The sequence below is a fragment of the Diprion similis genome, chromosome 10, assembly GCF_021155765.1.
Source record: "Diprion similis isolate iyDipSimi1 chromosome 10, iyDipSimi1.1, whole genome shotgun sequence".
NCBI classification, from domain to species: domain Eukaryota; kingdom Metazoa; phylum Arthropoda; class Insecta; order Hymenoptera; family Diprionidae; genus Diprion; species Diprion similis.
The window spans coordinates 14,176,815-14,194,911 of NC_060114.1; positions in this window are offsets into that span (position 1 = coordinate 14,176,815).

Below are 18,097 nucleotides of genomic sequence, written 5' to 3' on the forward strand. Positions count from 1 at the left end.
GGGTTAGCCTTAGTTTTTTCCCCATTTTCGGAGCCGAAAATTTTTCGTCTCGAAATCGATTGGTATGACCCTTTCCGGAGTAAATCGACCCCCAGGAACTCAAAAAACACATGAAAAAGAGCGTAGGACCAACAGCAGAGAAATGGGGACGAAAATAATCAGTTTTTCGCCTGTAACTTCTCAGGCGTTAATCGCAGCGTATTGGGACTGCGCCCAATCGATTTCTCTCGCAGAATTACGTCGGAATAGTGCCTTAAAGAATTTATTGCAGCCCTTTTCAAAGTCGTCGAAATTTTCGCCAAAAATCCAAAGGGGTTAGCCTTAGTTTTTTCCCCATTTTCGGAGCCGAAAATTTTTCGTCTCGAAATCGATTGGTATGACCCTTTTCGGAGTAAATCGACCCCCAGGAACTCAAAAAACACATGAAAAAGAGCGTAGGACCAACAGCAGAGAAATGGGGACGAAAATAATCAGTTTTTCGCCTGTAACTTCTCAGGCGTTAATCGCAGCGTATTGGGACTGCGCCCAATCGATTTCTCCCGCAAAATTACGTCGGAATAGTGCCTTAAAGATTTTATTGCAGCCCTTTTCAAAGTCGTCAAAATTTTCGCCAAAAATCCAAAGGGGTTAGCCTTAGTTTTTTCCTCATTTTCGGAGCCGACAATTTTTCGTCTCGGAATCGATTTGTATGACCCTTTCCGGAGTAAATCGACCCCAGGAACTCAAAAAACACATGAGAAAGAGCGTCGGACCAACAGCAGAGAAATGAGGACGGAAATAATCAGTTTTTTGCCTGTAACTTCTCAGGCGTTAATCGCAGCGTATTGGCACTGCGCCCAATCGATTTCTTTAGCAAAATTACGTCGGAATAGTGCCTTAAAGAATTTATTGCAGCCCTTTTCAAAGTCGTCGAAATTTTCGCCAAAAATCCAAAGGGGTTAGCCTTAGTTTTTTCCCCATTTTCGGAGCCGAAAATTTTTCGTCTCGGAATCGATTTGTATGACCCTTTCCGGAGAAAATCGACCCCCAGGAACTCAAAAAACACATGAAAAAGAGCGTGGGACCAACAGCAGAGAAATGAGGACGAGAATAATCAGTTTTTTGCCTGTAACTTCTCAGGCGTTAATCGCAGCGTATTGGGACTGCGCCCAATCGATTTCTCTCGCAAAATTACGTCGGAATAGTGCCTTAAAGAATTTATTGCAGCCCTTTTCAAAGTCCCCGAAATTTTCGCCAAAAATCCAAAGGGGTTAGCCTTAGTTTTTTCCCCATTTTCGGAGCCGAAAATTTTTCGTCTCGAAATCGATTGGTATGACCCTTTCCGGAGTAAATCGACCCCCAGGAACTCAAAAAACACATGAAAAAGAGCGTAGGACCAACAGCAGAGAAATGGGGACGAAAATAATCAGTTTTTCGCCTGTAACTTCTCAGGCGTTAATCGCAGCGTATTGGGACTGCGCCCAATCGATTTCTCTCGCAGAATTACGTCGGAATAGTGCCTTAAAGAATTTATTGCAGCCCTTTTCAAAGTCGTCGAAATTTTCGCCAAAAATCCACAGGGGTTAGCCTTAGTTTTTTCCCCATTTTCGGAGCCGAAAATTTTTCGTCTCGAAATCGATTGGTATGACCCTTTCCGGAGTAAATCGACCCCCAGGAACTCAAAAAACACATGAAAAAGAGCGTAGGACCAACAGCAGAGAAATGGGGACGAGAATAATCAGTTTTTTGCCTGTAACTTCTCAGGCGTTAATCGCAGCGTATTGGGACTGCGCCCAATCGATTTCTCTCGCAAAATTACGTCGGAATAGTGCCTTAAAGAATTTATTGCAGCCCTTTTCAAAGTCGTCGAAATTTTCGCCAAAAATCCAAAGGGGTTAGCCTTAGTTTTTTCCCCATTTTCGGAGCCGAAAATTTTTCGTCTCGGAATCGATTGGTATGACCCTTTCCGGAGTAAATCGACCCCAGGAACTCAAAAAACACATGAAAAAGAGCGTAGGACCAACAGCAGAGAAATGGGGACGAAAATAATCAGTTTTTCGCCTGTAACTTCTCAGGCGTTAATCGCAGCGTATTGGGACTGCGCCCAATCGATTTCTCTCGCAAAATTACGTCGGAATAGTGCCTTACAGAATTTATTGCAGCCCTTTTCAAAGTCGTCGAAATTTTCGGCAAAAATCCAAAGAGGTTAGCCTTAGTTTTTTCCTCATTTTCAGAGCCGAAAATTTTTCGTCTCGGAATCGATTTGTATGACCCTTTCCGGAGTAAATCGACCCCCAGGAACTCGAAAAACACATGAAAAAGAGCGTCGGACCAACAGCAGAGAAATGAGGACGAAAATAATCAGTTTTTTGCCTGTAACTTCTCAGGCGTTAATCGCAGCGTATTGGGACTGCGCCCAATCGATTTCTCTCGCATAATTACGTCGGAATAGTGCCTTGAAGAATTTATTGCAGCCCTTTCCAAAGTCGTCGAAATTTTCGCCAAAAATCCAAAGAGGTTAGCCTTAGTTTTTTCCTCATTTTCGGAGCCGAAAATTTTTCGTTTCGGAATCGATTTGTATGACCCTTTCCGGAGTAAATCGACCCCCAGGAACTCAAAAAACACATGAAAAAGAGCGTCGGACCAACAGCAGAGAAATGAGGACGAGAATAATCAGTTTTTTGCCTGTAACTTCTCAGGCGTTAATCGCAGCGTATTGGCACTGCGCCCAATCGATTTCTCTCGCAAAATTACGTCGGAATAGTGCCTTAAAGAATTTATTGCAGCCCTTTTCAAAGTCGTCGAAATTTTCGCCAAAAATCCAAAGGGGTTAGCCTTAGTTTTTTCCCCATTTTCGGAGCCGAAAATTTTTCGTCTCGGAATCGATTGGTATGACCCTTTCCGGAGTAAATCGACCCCCAGGAACTCAAAAAACACATGAAAAAGAGCGTCGGACCAACAGCAGAGAAATGGGGACGAAAATAATCAGTTTTTCGCCTGTAACTTCTCAGGCGTTGATCGCAGCGTATTGGGACTGCGCCCAATCGATTTCTCTCGCAAAATTACGTCGGAATAGTGCCTTAAAGAATTTATTGCAGCCCTTTTCAAAGTCGTCGAAATTTTCGCCAAAAATCCAAAGGGGTTAGCCTTAGTTTTTTCCTCATTTTCGGAGCCGAAAATTTTTCGTCTCGGAATCGATTGGTATGACCCTTTCCGGAGTAAATCGACCCCCAGGAACTCAAAAAACACATGAAAAAGAGCGTAGGACCAACAGCAGAGAAATGGGGACGAAAATAATCAGTTTTTCGCCTGTAACTTCTCAGGCGTTGATCGCAGCGTATTGGGACTGCGCCCAATCGATTTCTCTCGCAAAATTACGTCGGAATAGTGCCTTAAAGAATGTATTGCAGCCCTTTTCAAAGTCGTCGAAATTTTCGCTCAAAATCCAAAGGGGTTAGCCTTAGTTTTTTCCTCATTTTCGGAGCCGAAAATTTTTCGTCTCGATTTGTATGACCCTTTCCGGAGTAAATCGACCCCCAGGAACCCAAAAAACACATGAAAAAGAGCGTCGGACCAACAGCAGAGAAATGAGGACGAAAATAATCAGTTTTTTGCCTGTAACTTCTCAGGCGTTAATCGCAGCGTATTGGCACTGCGCCCAATCGATTTCTCTCGCAAAATTACGTCGGAATAGTGCCTCAAAGAATTTATTGCAGCACTTTTCAAAGTAGTCGAAATTTTCGCCAAAAATCCAAAGGGGTTAGCCTCAGTTTTTTCCTCATTTTCGGAGCCGAAAATTTTACGTCTCGGAATCGATTTGTATGACCCTTTCCGGAGTAAATCGACCCCCAGGAACTCAAAAAACACATGAAAAAGAGCGTAGGACCAACAGCAGAGAAATGAGGACGAAAATAATCAGTTTTTCGCCTGTAACTTCTCAGCCGTTAATCGCAGCGTATTGGCACTGCGCCCAATCGATTTCTCTCGCAAAATTACGTCGGAATAGTGCCTTCAAGAATTTATTGCAGCCCTTTTCAAAGTCGTCGAAATTTCGCCAAAAATCCAAAGGGGTTAGCCTTAGTTTTTTCCTCATTTTCGGAGCCGAAAATTTTTCGTCTCGGAATCGATTCGTATGTCCCTTTCCGGAGTAAATCGACCCCCAGGAACTCAAAAAACACATGAAAAAGTGCGTAGGACCAACAGCAGAGAAATGAGGACGAAAATAATCAGTTTTTCGCCTGTAACTTCTTAGGCGTTAATCGCAGCGTATTGGGACTGCGCCCAATCGATTTCTCCCGCAAAATTACGTCGGAATAGTGCCTTCAAGAATTTATTGCAGGATTTTTCAAAGTCGTCGAAATTTTCGCTAAAAATCCAAAGGGGTTAGCCTTAGTTTTTTCCTCGTTTTCGGACTCGAAAATTTTTCGTCGAGGAATCGATTTGTATGACCCTTTCCGGAGTAAATCGACCCCCAGGAACCCAAAAAACACATGAAAAAGAGCGTCGGACCATCAGCAGAGAAATGAGGACGAAAATAATCAGTTTTTCGCCTGTAACTTCTCAGGCGTTAATCGCAGCGTATTGGGACTGCGCCCAATCGATTTCTCTCGCAAAATTACGTCGGAATAGTGCCTTAAAGAATTTATTGCAGCCCTTTCTAAAATCGTTGAAATTTTCGCCAAAACTCCAAAGGGGTTAGCCTTAGTTTTTTCCTCATTTTCGGAGCCGAAAATTTCTCGTTTTGGAATCGATTTGTACGACCCTTTCCGGAGTAAATCGACCCCCAGAAACCCAAAAAACACATGAAAAAGAGCGTCGGACCATCAGCAGAGAAATGAGGACGAAAATAATCAGTTTTTCGCCTGTAACTTCTCAGGCGTTAATCGCAGCGTATTGGGACTGCGCCCAATCGATTTCTCTCGCAAAATTACGTCGGAATAGTGCCTTAAAGAATTTATTGCAGCCCTTTTCAAAGTCGTCGAAATTTTCGCCAAAAATCCAAAGGGGTTAGCCTTAGTTTTTTCCTCATTTTCGGAGCCGAAAATTTTTCGTCTCGGAATCGATTTGTATGACCCTTTCCGGAGTAAATCGACCCCCAGGAACTCAAAAAACACATGAAAAAGAGCGTCGGACCAACAGCAGAGAAATGAGGACGAGAATAATCAGTTTTTTGCCTGTAACTTCTCAGGCGTTAATCGCAGCGTATTGGGACTGCGCCCAATCGATTTCTCTCGCAAAATTACGTCGGAATAGTGCCTTAAAGAATTTATTGCAGCCCTTTTCAAAGTCGTCGAAATTTTCGCCAAAAATCCAAAGGGGTTAGCCTTAGTTTTTTCCTCATTTTCGGAGCCGAAAATTTTTCGTCTCGGAATCGATTGGTATGACCCTTTCCGGAGTAAATCGACCCCCAGGAACTCAAAAAACACATGAAAAAGAGCGTAGGACCAACAGCAGAGAAATGGGGACGAAAATAATCAGTTTTTCGCCTGTAACTTCTCAGGCGTTGATCGCAGCGTATTGGGACTGCGCCCAATCGATTTCTCTCGCAAAATTACGTCGGAATAGTGCCTTAAAGAATTTATTGCAGCCCTTTTCAAAGTCGTCGAAATTTTCGCCAAAAATCCAAAGGGGTTAGCCTTAGTTTTTTCCTCATTTTCGGAGCCGAAAATTTTTCGTCTCGGAATCGATTGGTATGACCCTTTCCGGAGTAAATCGACCCCCAGGAACTCAAAAAACACATGAAAAAGAGCGTAGGACCAACAGCAGAGAAATGGGGACGAAAATAATCAGTTTTTCGCCTGTAACTTCTCAGGCGTTGATCGCAGCGTATTGGGACTGCGCCCAATCGATTTCTCTCGCAAAATTACGTCGGAATAGTGCCTTAAAGAATTTATTGCAGCCCTTTTCAAAGTCGTCGAAATTTTCGCTCAAAATCCAAAGGGGTTAGCCTTAGTTTTTTCCTCATTTTCGGAGCCGAAAATTTTTCGTCTCGATTTGTATGACCCTTTCCGGAGTAAATCGACCCCCAGGAACCCAAAAAACACATGAAAAAGAGCGTCGGACCAACAGCAGAGAAATGAGGACGAAAATAATCAGTTTTTTGCCTGTAACTTCTCAGGCGTTAATCGCAGCGTATTGGCACTGCGCCCAATCGATTTCTCTCGCAAAATTACGTCGGAATAGTGCCTCAAAGAATTTATTGCAGCACTTTTCAAAGTAGTCGAAATTTTCGCCAAAAATCCAAAGGGGTTAGCCTCAGTTTTTTCCTCATTTTCGGAGCCGAAAATTTTACGTCTCGGAATCGATTTGTATGACCCTTTCCGGAGTAAATCGACCCCCAGGAACTCAAAAAACACATGAAAAAGAGCGTAGGACCAACAGCAGAGAAATGAGGACGAAAATAATCAGTTTTTCGCCTGTAACTTCTCAGCCGTTAATCGCAGCGTATTGGCACTGCGCCCAATCGATTTCTCTCGCAAAATTACGTCGGAATAGTGCCTTCAAGAATTTATTGCAGCCCTTTTCAAAGTCGTCGAAATTTCGCCAAAAATCCAAAGGGGTTAGCCTTAGTTTTTTCCTCATTTTCGGAGCCGAAAATTTTTCGTCTCGGAATCGATTCGTATGTCCCTTTCCGGAGTAAATCGACCCCCAGGAACTCAAAAAACACATGAAAAAGTGCGTAGGACCAACAGCAGAGAAATGAGGACGAAAATAATCAGTTTTTCGCCTGTAACTTCTTAGGCGTTAATCGCAGCGTATTGGGACTGCGCCCAATCGATTTCTCCCGCAAAATTACGTCGGAATAGTGCCTTCAAGAATTTATTGCAGGATTTTTCAAAGTCGTCGAAATTTTCGCTAAAAATCCAAAGGGGTTAGCCTTAGTTTTTTCCTCGTTTTCGGACTCGAAAATTTTTCGTCGAGGAATCGATTTGTATGACCCTTTCCGGAGTAAATCGACCCCCAGGAACCCAAAAAACACATGAAAAAGAGCGTCGGACCATCAGCAGAGAAATGAGGACGAAAATAATCAGTTTTTCGCCTGTAACTTCTCAGGCGTTAATCGCAGCGTATTGGGACTGCGCCCAATCGATTTCTCTCGCAAAATTACGTCGGAATAGTGCCTTAAAGAATTTATTGCAGCCCTTTCTAAAATCGTTGAAATTTTCGCCAAAACTCCAAAGGGGTTAGCCTTAGTTTTTTCCTCATTTTCGGAGCCGAAAATTTCTCGTTTTGGAATCGATTTGTACGACCCTTTCCGGAGTAAATCGACCCCCAGAAACCCAAAAAACACATGAAAAAGAGCGTCGGACCATCAGCAGAGAAATGAGGACGAAAATAATCAGTTTTTCGCCTGTAACTTCTCAGGCGTTAATCGCAGCGTATTGGGACTGCGCCCAATCGATTTCTCTCGCAAAATTACGTCGGAATAGTGCCTTAAAGAATTTATTGCAGCCCTTTTCAAAGTCGTCGAAATTTTCGCCAAAAATCCAAAGGGGTTAGCCTTAGTTTTTTCCTCATTTTCGGAGCCGAAAATTTCTCGTTTCGGAATCGATTTGTACGACCCTTTCCGGAGTAAATCGACCCCCAGAAACCCAAAAAACACATGAAAAAGAGCGTCGGACCAACAGCAGAGAAATGAGGACGAAAATAATCAGTTTTTCGCCTGTAACTTCTCAGGCGTTAATCGCAGCGTATTGGGACTGCGCCCAATCGATTTCTCTCGCAAAATTACGTCGGAATAGTGCCTTAAAGAATTTATTGCAGCCCTTTTCAAAGTCGTCGAAATTTTCGCCAAAAATCCAAAGGGGTTAGCCTTAGTTTTTTCCTCATTTTCGGAGCCGAAAATTTTTCGTCTCGGAATCGATTTGTATGACCCTTTCCGGAGTAAATCGACCCCCAGGAACTCAAAAAACACATGAAAAAGAGCGTCGGACCAACAGCAGAGAAATGAGGACGAGAATAATCAGTTTTTTGCCTGTAACTTCTCAGGCGTTAATCGCAGCGTATTGGGACTGCGCCCAATCGATTTCTCTCGCAAAATTACGTCGGAATAGTGCCTTAAAGAATTTATTGCAGCCCTTTTCAAAGTCGTCGAAATTTTCGCCAAAAATCCAAAGGGGTTAGCCTTAGTTTTTTCCTCATTTTCGGAGCCGAAAATTTTTCGTCTCGGAATCGATTGGTATGACCCTTTCCGGAGTAAATCGACCCCCAGGAACTCAAAAAACACATGAAAAAGAGCGTAGGACCAACAGCAGAGAAATGGGGACGAAAATAATCAGTTTTTCGCCTGTAACTTCTCAGGCGTTGATCGCAGCGTATTGGGACTGCGCCCAATCGATTTCTCTCGCAAAATTACGTCGGAATAGTGCCTTAAAGAATTTATTGCAGCCCTTTTCAAAGTCGTCGAAATTTTCGCCAAAAATCCAAAGGGGTTAGCCTTAGTTTTTTCCTCATTTTCGGAGCCGAAAATTTTTCGTCTCGGAATCGATTGGTATGACCCTTTCCGGAGTAAATCGACCCCCAGGAACTCAAAAAACACATGAAAAAGAGCGTAGGACCAACAGCAGAGAAATGGGGACGAAAATAATCAGTTTTTCGCCTGTAACTTCTCAGGCGTTGATCGCAGCGTATTGGGACTGCGCCCAATCGATTTCTCTCGCAAAATTACGTCGGAATAGTGCCTTAAAGAATTTATTGCAGCCCTTTTCAAAGTCGTCGAAATTTTCGCTCAAAATCCAAAGGGGTTAGCCTTAGTTTTTTCCTCATTTTCGGAGCCGAAAATTTTTCGTCTCGATTTGTATGACCCTTTCCGGAGTAAATCGACCCCCAGGAACCCAAAAAACACATGAAAAAGAGCGTCGGACCAACAGCAGAGAAATGAGGACGAAAATAATCAGTTTTTTGCCTGTAACTTCTCAGGCGTTAATCGCAGCGTATTGGCACTGCGCCCAATCGATTTCTCTCGCAAAATTACGTCGGAATAGTGCCTCAAAGAATTTATTGCAGCACTTTTCAAAGTAGTCGAAATTTTCGCCAAAAATCCAAAGGGGTTAGCCTCAGTTTTTTCCTCATTTTCGGAGCCGAAAATTTTACGTCTCGGAATCGATTTGTATGACCCTTTCCGGAGTAAATCGACCCCCAGGAACTCAAAAAACACATGAAAAAGAGCGTAGGACCAACAGCAGAGAAATGAGGACGAAAATAATCAGTTCTTCGCCTGTAACTTCTCAGCCGTTAATCGCAGCGTATTGGCACTGCGCCCAATCGATTTCTCTCGCAAAATTACGTCGGAATAGTGCCTTCAAGAATTTATTGCAGCCCTTTTCAAAGTCGTCGAAATTTCGCCAAAAATCCAAAGGGGTTAGCCTTAGTTTTTTCCTCATTTTCGGAGCCGAAAATTTTTCGTCTTGGAATCGATTCGTATGTCCCTTTCCGGAGTAAATCGACCCCCAGGAACTCAAAAAACACATGAAAAAGTGCGTAGGACCAACAGCAGAGAAATGAGGACGAAAATAATCAGTTTTTCGCCTGTAACTTCTTAGGCGTTAATCGCAGCGTATTGGGACTGCGCCCAATCGATTTCTCCCGCAAAATTACGTCGGAATAGTGCCTTCAAGAATTTATTGCAGGATTTTTCAAAGTCGTCGAAATTTTCGCTAAAAATCCAAAGGGGTTAGCCTTAGTTTTTTCCTCGTTTTCGGACTCGAAAATTTTTCGTCGAGGAATCGATTTGTATGACCCTTTCCGGAGTAAATCGACCCCCAGGAACCCAAAAAACACATGAAAAAGAGCGTCGGACCATCAGCAGAGAAATGAGGACGAAAATAATCAGTTTTTCGCCTGTAACTTCTCAGGCGTTAATCGCAGCGTATTGGGACTGCGCCCAATCGATTTTTCTCGCAAAATTACGTTGATATAGTGCACGAACAAATCGTTTCCAGCACTTCTTCAAATCGATGAAATCTTCACCAAAAATGCAAAGGGGTTAACTCTCTATTTTCGGTGATTTTTGAATCCGAATCTTTCGTCCCAGAATCGATTCGCATGACCCTTTTTCAACCAATTGGACCCCCAGAAACTCAGAAAATTCAGCAAAAACAGCATAGGACCAACAGCAGAGAAATTATGCTGGAGAGCAGAGCAGCAAGAGAATTAGATAGCAAAGCGTTCCGTCATTTGGCTGTCACTCTTGATCCGTAGCTTGCCGCATATTCGGACTGCGTTCAACTGATTCTCCTGGCAAACAAATGACGAGAAAGCGCATCAAAGAATTACTTCAAGCATTTTTCAAAGTTCGACAAATTCCGACTAAAAAATTACAAAGAAGTTCAAGGTTTTCATGTATTTATTAATATTCCCATTGCATTCTTGGGAAACAGCTTACAACAGAAAATCAAAAGGGCTACAATAATGTACAAGGAAAAATTTACACACGTTCATTCAAAGCTAAAAACTCAACTCTGACTAAAATTTAAACTAACGAGGGCAAACTGTTTTTGTGCGAAATATTTTTTGGCGCAGAATCAGCCGAAATGACTCTGTCCGGACGAATCGGTTTCCAAGGATTGCAGAAAACGCATTTGGAGCATCGTGGGACCAATACCTGAGAAGACACAAATTTACTCGTGCATCATTTATTCTACTCCAGGTTACGTAAAACAGTAACAATGCAAATCTATACATCCCGTATACGGCACAGGAGCATTGTACCTGTACACAGATCGGAACCTGAACTGCACTTACATACTCCAAGAATAACTACCCTATGCAACATTGTTCACATCCTGCTTATTGCAATGTTTATCGCAGTTTTTATTTCTTATACGTACAGTATTCACACCTCTTATGCAATGATCATTCATTGTATTGCATTTTTTTTTTATCTTGAACTCCATTGCTATCGGAAACATCATACTTATTGTACGAATCAGTATAATGTTATAATTATCATTGGTATGACATGTCATTATTAGTATTTTATATTAGTATAATATATTTTAATTGTACTATTTGGAAACTTGTTAAGTAGCATACACTGATACCTGAACACTTGTGATAGAACTAAGATATATAAATTTTTTCATTCTGTGTCCTCAAAATTTGTAAATGCTTATCCTAGCGATTCAAGCTTATACGCAAGCGTCTAGAGTCCCAAACCGACGTCGACACGGTTCGTCTAATAACCTGTGCAAAATCTTCACAAGCCTGTGTAGCCGAAGTCAATTTTCAACCCAACCAAAAACTTGCCAATCATTCTTCAACAGGCATCCCACACTTCAATGGGCCCTGTCAACATAACAAATAGTTTTATCCACGTATTCCAATCCAGCAAATCTGATCTACAGAATCCAATCACAAATTGTTATTCGTACCACATAAGTTACAATTTTTCTCAAGACCTTATGTATTCAAAAATATTTAACACTTCTAATCCTACATAAATGGCTAGATTGAACGAATAATCGTGGATGATTCCACTGGATATTCGTGGATAATTGACCAATTTCAGACAATACAGAGCTTCCGTTACAAAACATAATCATTTTATACATACGGTAGAATGAAAATTACCTGCGGAACGGTTTCTCTTTGCCAAGAGAGAGCTGTAGTTTATCAATACGCGAGAAAGATGGGGTGAAAATCTGCACCAGACCAAAGGCTTCGTTTCGCGATGTTATTGCTGATATCAATACTTTCGATAACTCCTGCCAGCAGTGAACCGAAGCTTATGCTTTAACCAAATCCCCGAAACTGTTCCGCGCAGAATTAGCTGACAGACACTGTTCACGAACCCCCTTTTTTCACGACCATTAATCCCAAACCATCAATCGATTGTACATAATCATTACATAAATCGGTTTTACCACTACATCAAGATGTCATCGACAACGTCACTCGTTCAGACTCATCCTTAATTTCTAATCGGCAAATAAATATTGATAGTATAAATCTTATTCACGAATAATAGTTTTCCTGGATGGTGAAAGAAACGGCAACGTGTGGTTAAGTCTTCAGGCTTCATGTTCAAAATAGCGAAGAAGTCGATGCGCAGGGTGACTTAAGTTCGACTGTGCTCGAAAGTTTTCAAGTTGAGTGTAATGGAGCCTATGTACTAGCTCCCTCGATTGGGGGTTCGCGCTCTGCACGAGTGTTACTTAGCAACAAAAGACACTCCAATCCTTGCGCCTTTTAAAGTTTTATTCCTTGTTTTAGCCTCGTCTCGCACACCTATACCCGTTTACGCATATCGGCAACGACTTGAGCATATATACCTAAGCGTAATGGAAGAAATGAGGAAAATGTGTGGATGAAAAACCTTTTGATTATCGGGTCAATACGGTGTATTGAGTCTCATCGTCTATTCTATGCGAGCATCGAAATTAAGCCACTACACGCGGATTTATAATACTTCCAGGGTTAAAAAATCATTGTCAGTACAATCTATGTATCGAAAATTGTACAAATTACTCTAGTAATAACCGAATGCTTAAGAAAAGTAGTTTTACCGTCGTTTCACTTTGGGTATTTAAAGTGTGCGAAATTCACGTGCAGCCTTCATCGCTGTATTTGGAAACTGGATAACGCTGTATAGGAGAGTTGAACGTGTACGAAGCACGAGAAAGAAGTTTCAATAACACCGCACCGAAGGAGTATTCACTTGTTGAAATCGCAAACCACTATAGAAAGCAGTCACTTTTAAATCGCTGGAAATCGTATGAAATCACGTAAAATTGCATGAAATGGCACATGTGTTAACTTGTTATAATCGCAAACCACTTTAAAACGCAGTGACTCTAAAATCGTTTTACATCACTTTAGATTTATTTGAAATCTCTTTAAATCGTATGAGATCCCTTGAAATTACATGGAATGGTACGTGTATTAACTTGTTGAACATTGCCTAAACGACTTTGGAAAGCAGTCACTTTAAAATCAATTGAAATCAGTTAAAACCCGTTGAATTTGCTTGAAATCGCATGAAATCATTTCAATCGCTTGTCACCCGATCTATGAGTAAATATCCCCTCGCGCCGCACGATACTTGTACGAATAACGTCGGGTAGCTATTTGGAACTTCGAGGTCTGCAAGAGCGATAGCAACGTAGCTTTTGCTGCTGATGACACATTGGTAATGATACATCCCCGCAGCTATTCATCGGCGAGTAACATTGTTAACTTGCTAATAAAGGGGGCGAAGAGTGGAGAGAGGGAAAGAGAGAGAGAGAGAGCGCGGGAAGAGAAGGGAGGTTAAGCACCGGGGTGGCGAAGAGGTGAAAGGAATCTGAAGCGAGATGCAAAATGGAGGACAACGGGTGATCGAAGCTCGGCTACAGCCACCAACCTTCGCGACACCGCGCCGCATCTCGGGATGATAATGACTTGACATCTGCACTCGGACCCCTGCTGGGAGGAAACGCAATTAATATTCGTAATTACCCCATTCCCGACTTTGCTCCAAGATCCACATTTAATGAGGAGAAAAAATTTACTTTTATTTTCCTGCACGACTCTTTCATCGTCGTAATAATACAGTTTATTCACGTTCATTTATGTTTACGTTACATCTACATATAGTACATTAAGGTGTTTCGAAAAAAAAAAATTTTTTTATTCATTTTCCATCGGGCCACACCTGAAATAGTTAGTTTATGTAAAAACAAAAATTCTTGAGAAAGATTGGCATTGTCGACTGAGCGGAAGATCGGGTGCATTTGATTTTTCATTTTTTATTTCCCCTTTTTATCGAATTTATGATAGATAATATAAAACATTTTCTCACTCGGATTTCAATTTTTTATTCAATATTTACACATTTCCCATTACAATGTAATTAAGAGATAATTAAGTTTAATTATTAATGATATTAAAAGTTAATTGCTTAATATTTCGATAAATGTTTTACATAGGGCACACACATATGTATATATATATATATAAATTTGTATATCACACGTTATAGGTCCGCGTTATAAATCTCTTAATATTCTCATATTTTATTACTTTTAAGGAACATACAATGATCACACCTGACATGATAAACACGACTAACCCCCCCCCCCCCCCCCCCCCCGCACCCCCAAAAAAAACTGTCAGAAGCAGCATGCAAAGTTCAACCAACAGTAATTTCGTGTTTCATGTATAATTACCGTAATATGGAAGACAAGAAAAATATTCATGCCGATAATAATGACAAATATTTCACGTACATTATTTGCACTGCAGGCTGATTGATTCGGTACTAGAAACACGTTTATATTAGAGAACGCCACTTCCTATAACCACTTTTATTTCGAAACTCTGCAACATTTATTTAACAAAGGAGTGAATGAATAAATTGAGACCGAAATGGCTTGGCCAACAGTCAGTACAGATTTGACTTATAAAATTCTCAGTCATTTGCTCAGAATATATTATACATACCGTCTCTAAGATTGTCTTTATTGAAACTGTAAATTGCGTTCCAAATTTGACTTCTGTAGAAAAAAAATAACAAATACTGACCTGTCTTGGGTTGGACGTTTATTTTAAAAGAATGAAAAATTTCGTTCATTATAAATTCCTAGAATTATTAGTATCATATACCTACTGAACATAAATTTTCTGTTAACTCGAAATAATATTTTAGGTCGATTTCTAAATATCTAACAATAGTCACACCATTAAACCCGCGTTTGAGAATAAGAAAACAGAAGTACATGGTGTGCCTAGAACTCCTACGACACACCCCTTTCTTCGAGGTTAAAGCCTTTAAGTGAGATGTGTACCAACTGTCTAAAAAAATCCCTATATTGTTAGGGAATTATTTATCTGGCGAACGCTACCCTGCTCGGCAATACCATCACGTATAGTTATGGTGTGAGTTATTCAAAGTACCTCGCATCTTTGTCCCACGCAGATTCAACGTCACAACAATTAATCACCACCGATCTAGGGTATTTTCGCGCCGTTGATACACATCTTACTTAAGTGCAGTCCAGCGCGAGAAAAAAACTTTTTTGGAGAAGAATCTGCTCTCCTAGGCACGCAATGTACACTCACACCACGGAAACGCTCGCTTGCACCCTGCACATTCCTGCAAGTGTGAACGTGTATAGACATTTCACTACATGTCGTACTTAGGTATACATGAAGAGGGTGGAGTTGAAGGAAGGGACGTAGCGGCGTATCCGCGCGGGGAAGTTCTCAAAGCCGTATGATGATCGGTGAGATATTATCGGTAAATGGTGGCAATTATGATAATGGGGGGTAATTCCCTGCGAAATTCGTCCTGTGCAGAATCACCACTTCACGGGCGAAGAAGGGAAGAGCGGGGACATGGATGGGGATGGGGATGAGGATGGGAACGGGGATTGGTACCCGTACGTACGAACCGAGCACCGAGTAGACTCCTAATAAAGGAAACAGTTAGATTCAAACGACCTCTCCGATAATTATTCTCGTTCCCGCTCTCCCGCCCCTCAAATATCCCATCACACCCCGCTGCAACAGAGCACCTACAACCTCTGACAATGCGACAAATTGTTCACACTTCCCTCTTTCGGGGCCACAACGATTAGCTGAACCTAATAACTGCGCAACTTTCGGTTATAAACCGCGTACGAAATATTAGATTGATATACCTGCTGGATTGTCGTGCACTTAATCCTGACGAAAAGAAAGAGATTCGTTTAGCGTGATGCAGGTATTTACTGATGTACGATTGAGGGGGTTCGTCGATTGACAATCAATACTTTTTTCACTATTTTATTACGGTTTTGTCAAAGATGCAATACCAAGAACAAACGATTTTTCATCTAGGATAACCTTGGAACGGTGAGAATGCCGGTACGTTCATTAGATTTCACTCTGTAACGATGGGTCATTTTATTCAGAAGACCATTTCCTGCAATTCTACAACGGCAATTTGTGGTCATCTTCTTGTTTATCGCGGTGGCGTCGTTGAATATTTAATTATTTCAATATTAAACTGATTTTGATTTCAATCAACAAATGTATAACATATTGAATTGACAAATTATGAGAAAAAAATCTGTCCCCGCGAATTTTCTGAAAAAACTTTTCCGAACGAAGTAATTAGTCACAGTGACAGTGAAATCGAACGAGTCTACCAAATTTTTATTTTAATAAGGTAATCAAAAAAATATTGATTTTTGATGGTACAACCTACAGTATAACAGGAAAACTAATATTGCTGATCGAAAGACAGTTTAGGTATTTAATTGCTCATGGCCTTGCAGTTTATTGTTTACCGTATCTACATTGAATTTAACTGGTATAATTTCCTATCAAATTCATAGTGTATAATGCAAACCCAATCAGACTGAAAATAAGAAGATCTTTGATGCCTGAAATTATGGGCATACATCCACGAATAAGAGGTGTGACAGGAGAAAATTCGCCCAGATAAAGAGAAAAAATATTCGACTGAAGTGTTATCCATGACGCTGGTGTCTGTTAGAGAATTTTTTCCGCACCCGAGTTCGGCTGTAATGAATCTGCGTTATTAAAAAATTCATTTCAGGCACACCGTGGTGTGGTATGGATCCTTCAAAAATACAACCCCGTAACCCTTGACCGTGGAGTAAATATCTAACTCTGTGCACGTACGAGTTTGGAAAAATAAGAGACAAAGAAACGGTTTCGACAATGGAAAGTTAAAGAATTGTAATCGTTTTTTTCTTATTCCAGTTAAATATTATTATTTATTTATTTATTTATTTATTTTATTTTTTTTACTTGTAACGTTTGTACTAATAACTATTCTGTTTTAAAAATCCCATCCCCATCATGCATCCGCAATTATTTATTCGTAGCGACTGTAGCGGCAGCAGTTGCAGTGGCAACCAACAGCCACGCATGCGGTATAAGTATTAGCTCAACTAATTTGATGGTTTAATCAATTTCCACCACGACCCGTCGAGAGTTTAATAGTGACGTCATCATTTCCAACGGGCACAATAGGGTTAATCTCGCTAGGACGGGTTAATATTCGGTGAGTTAACAGAGTTTCAAATCCAGACAGGGCCGTACGTCCCACATTCGAAACTATAAGCCCGTAGCCATACACGGTGAAAACGCGCATATTGGAAAATGTCCTCATGACGTCAGAGCCTGGTTGTCGGCGCCATTTTTTCTCCACATAACCTAAGTTTTTCATTTCAGTGGAGACAAATGGTAGTTATTGGGTTTTCAAATTACTCATGACACATAAATTAATGAAACATAATCAATAATACACCTGTTCTACTATCCAAACGCGAAAAAACACGGTCAGCTGTCAGCCTAGTTGCATTAGTTTAATTTTTTTCCACCAGATGACGCATTGCAATGTGACAATCCCAATAATGCATGGTTCCTTCGCAGCTCCAGCTACTTGCTGGAGTTCTACCCAAAACGCCATTGGAGATTTGGATAAAAATTATGTTAACTCAAATAATGAAAAACGTATTGAATCTATGACTATTACCGCAGTACTGTTATTGTTAATAATTCAAAGAGTGTATAAACAAAAACGTAATTACGGCGAAGAAGAAGTAACCAATGAAAAAGTAGAATTTGGGATTTTTGGTGTTTCGTTTAGTTCGTCCCTGAATGCAGATTTCGAGCTCGCATATTAGGTAGGTACGCAGTTAGGCAATAACCGCTGTCAATAGAGGAGGAACCCTGTGGAACGGTAAAGCGGCGGCGGGACCGAGAAGAGCGACGAGCGAAGAGGGATGAAGGCGGGAGGATGAGAAGCAGGCTGGCTGCCGCTTGGAGTGGTCCGCGCACTCGAAAATGCTACTCGCTAAATTAGGTGGGTTATATATGGGTTTCGTTTCATTTGCGAGCAAACTTTAATAAACGCTAAAATTGCGTAAAAGAGCAAGGTTTTCAAACGGTGAATTGAGGGCGCTGATTTCACTGATCCGGACTATATTGAGTTTCTGTACCTATGCGGCTACGTAGACTGTATACACACAGTTATATACTCTGTGCCTCACTCACGCCTCAAGTTATAGTGTAACTGTCATAATGAAGAATTCTTTCTTAACCTCAATTATGATGAATTTAGGGATTCTTGGATGCGAAGGTCGGTGAGACGAACAATTTTTTAAGTTTACGTTTGGCCCGAGTG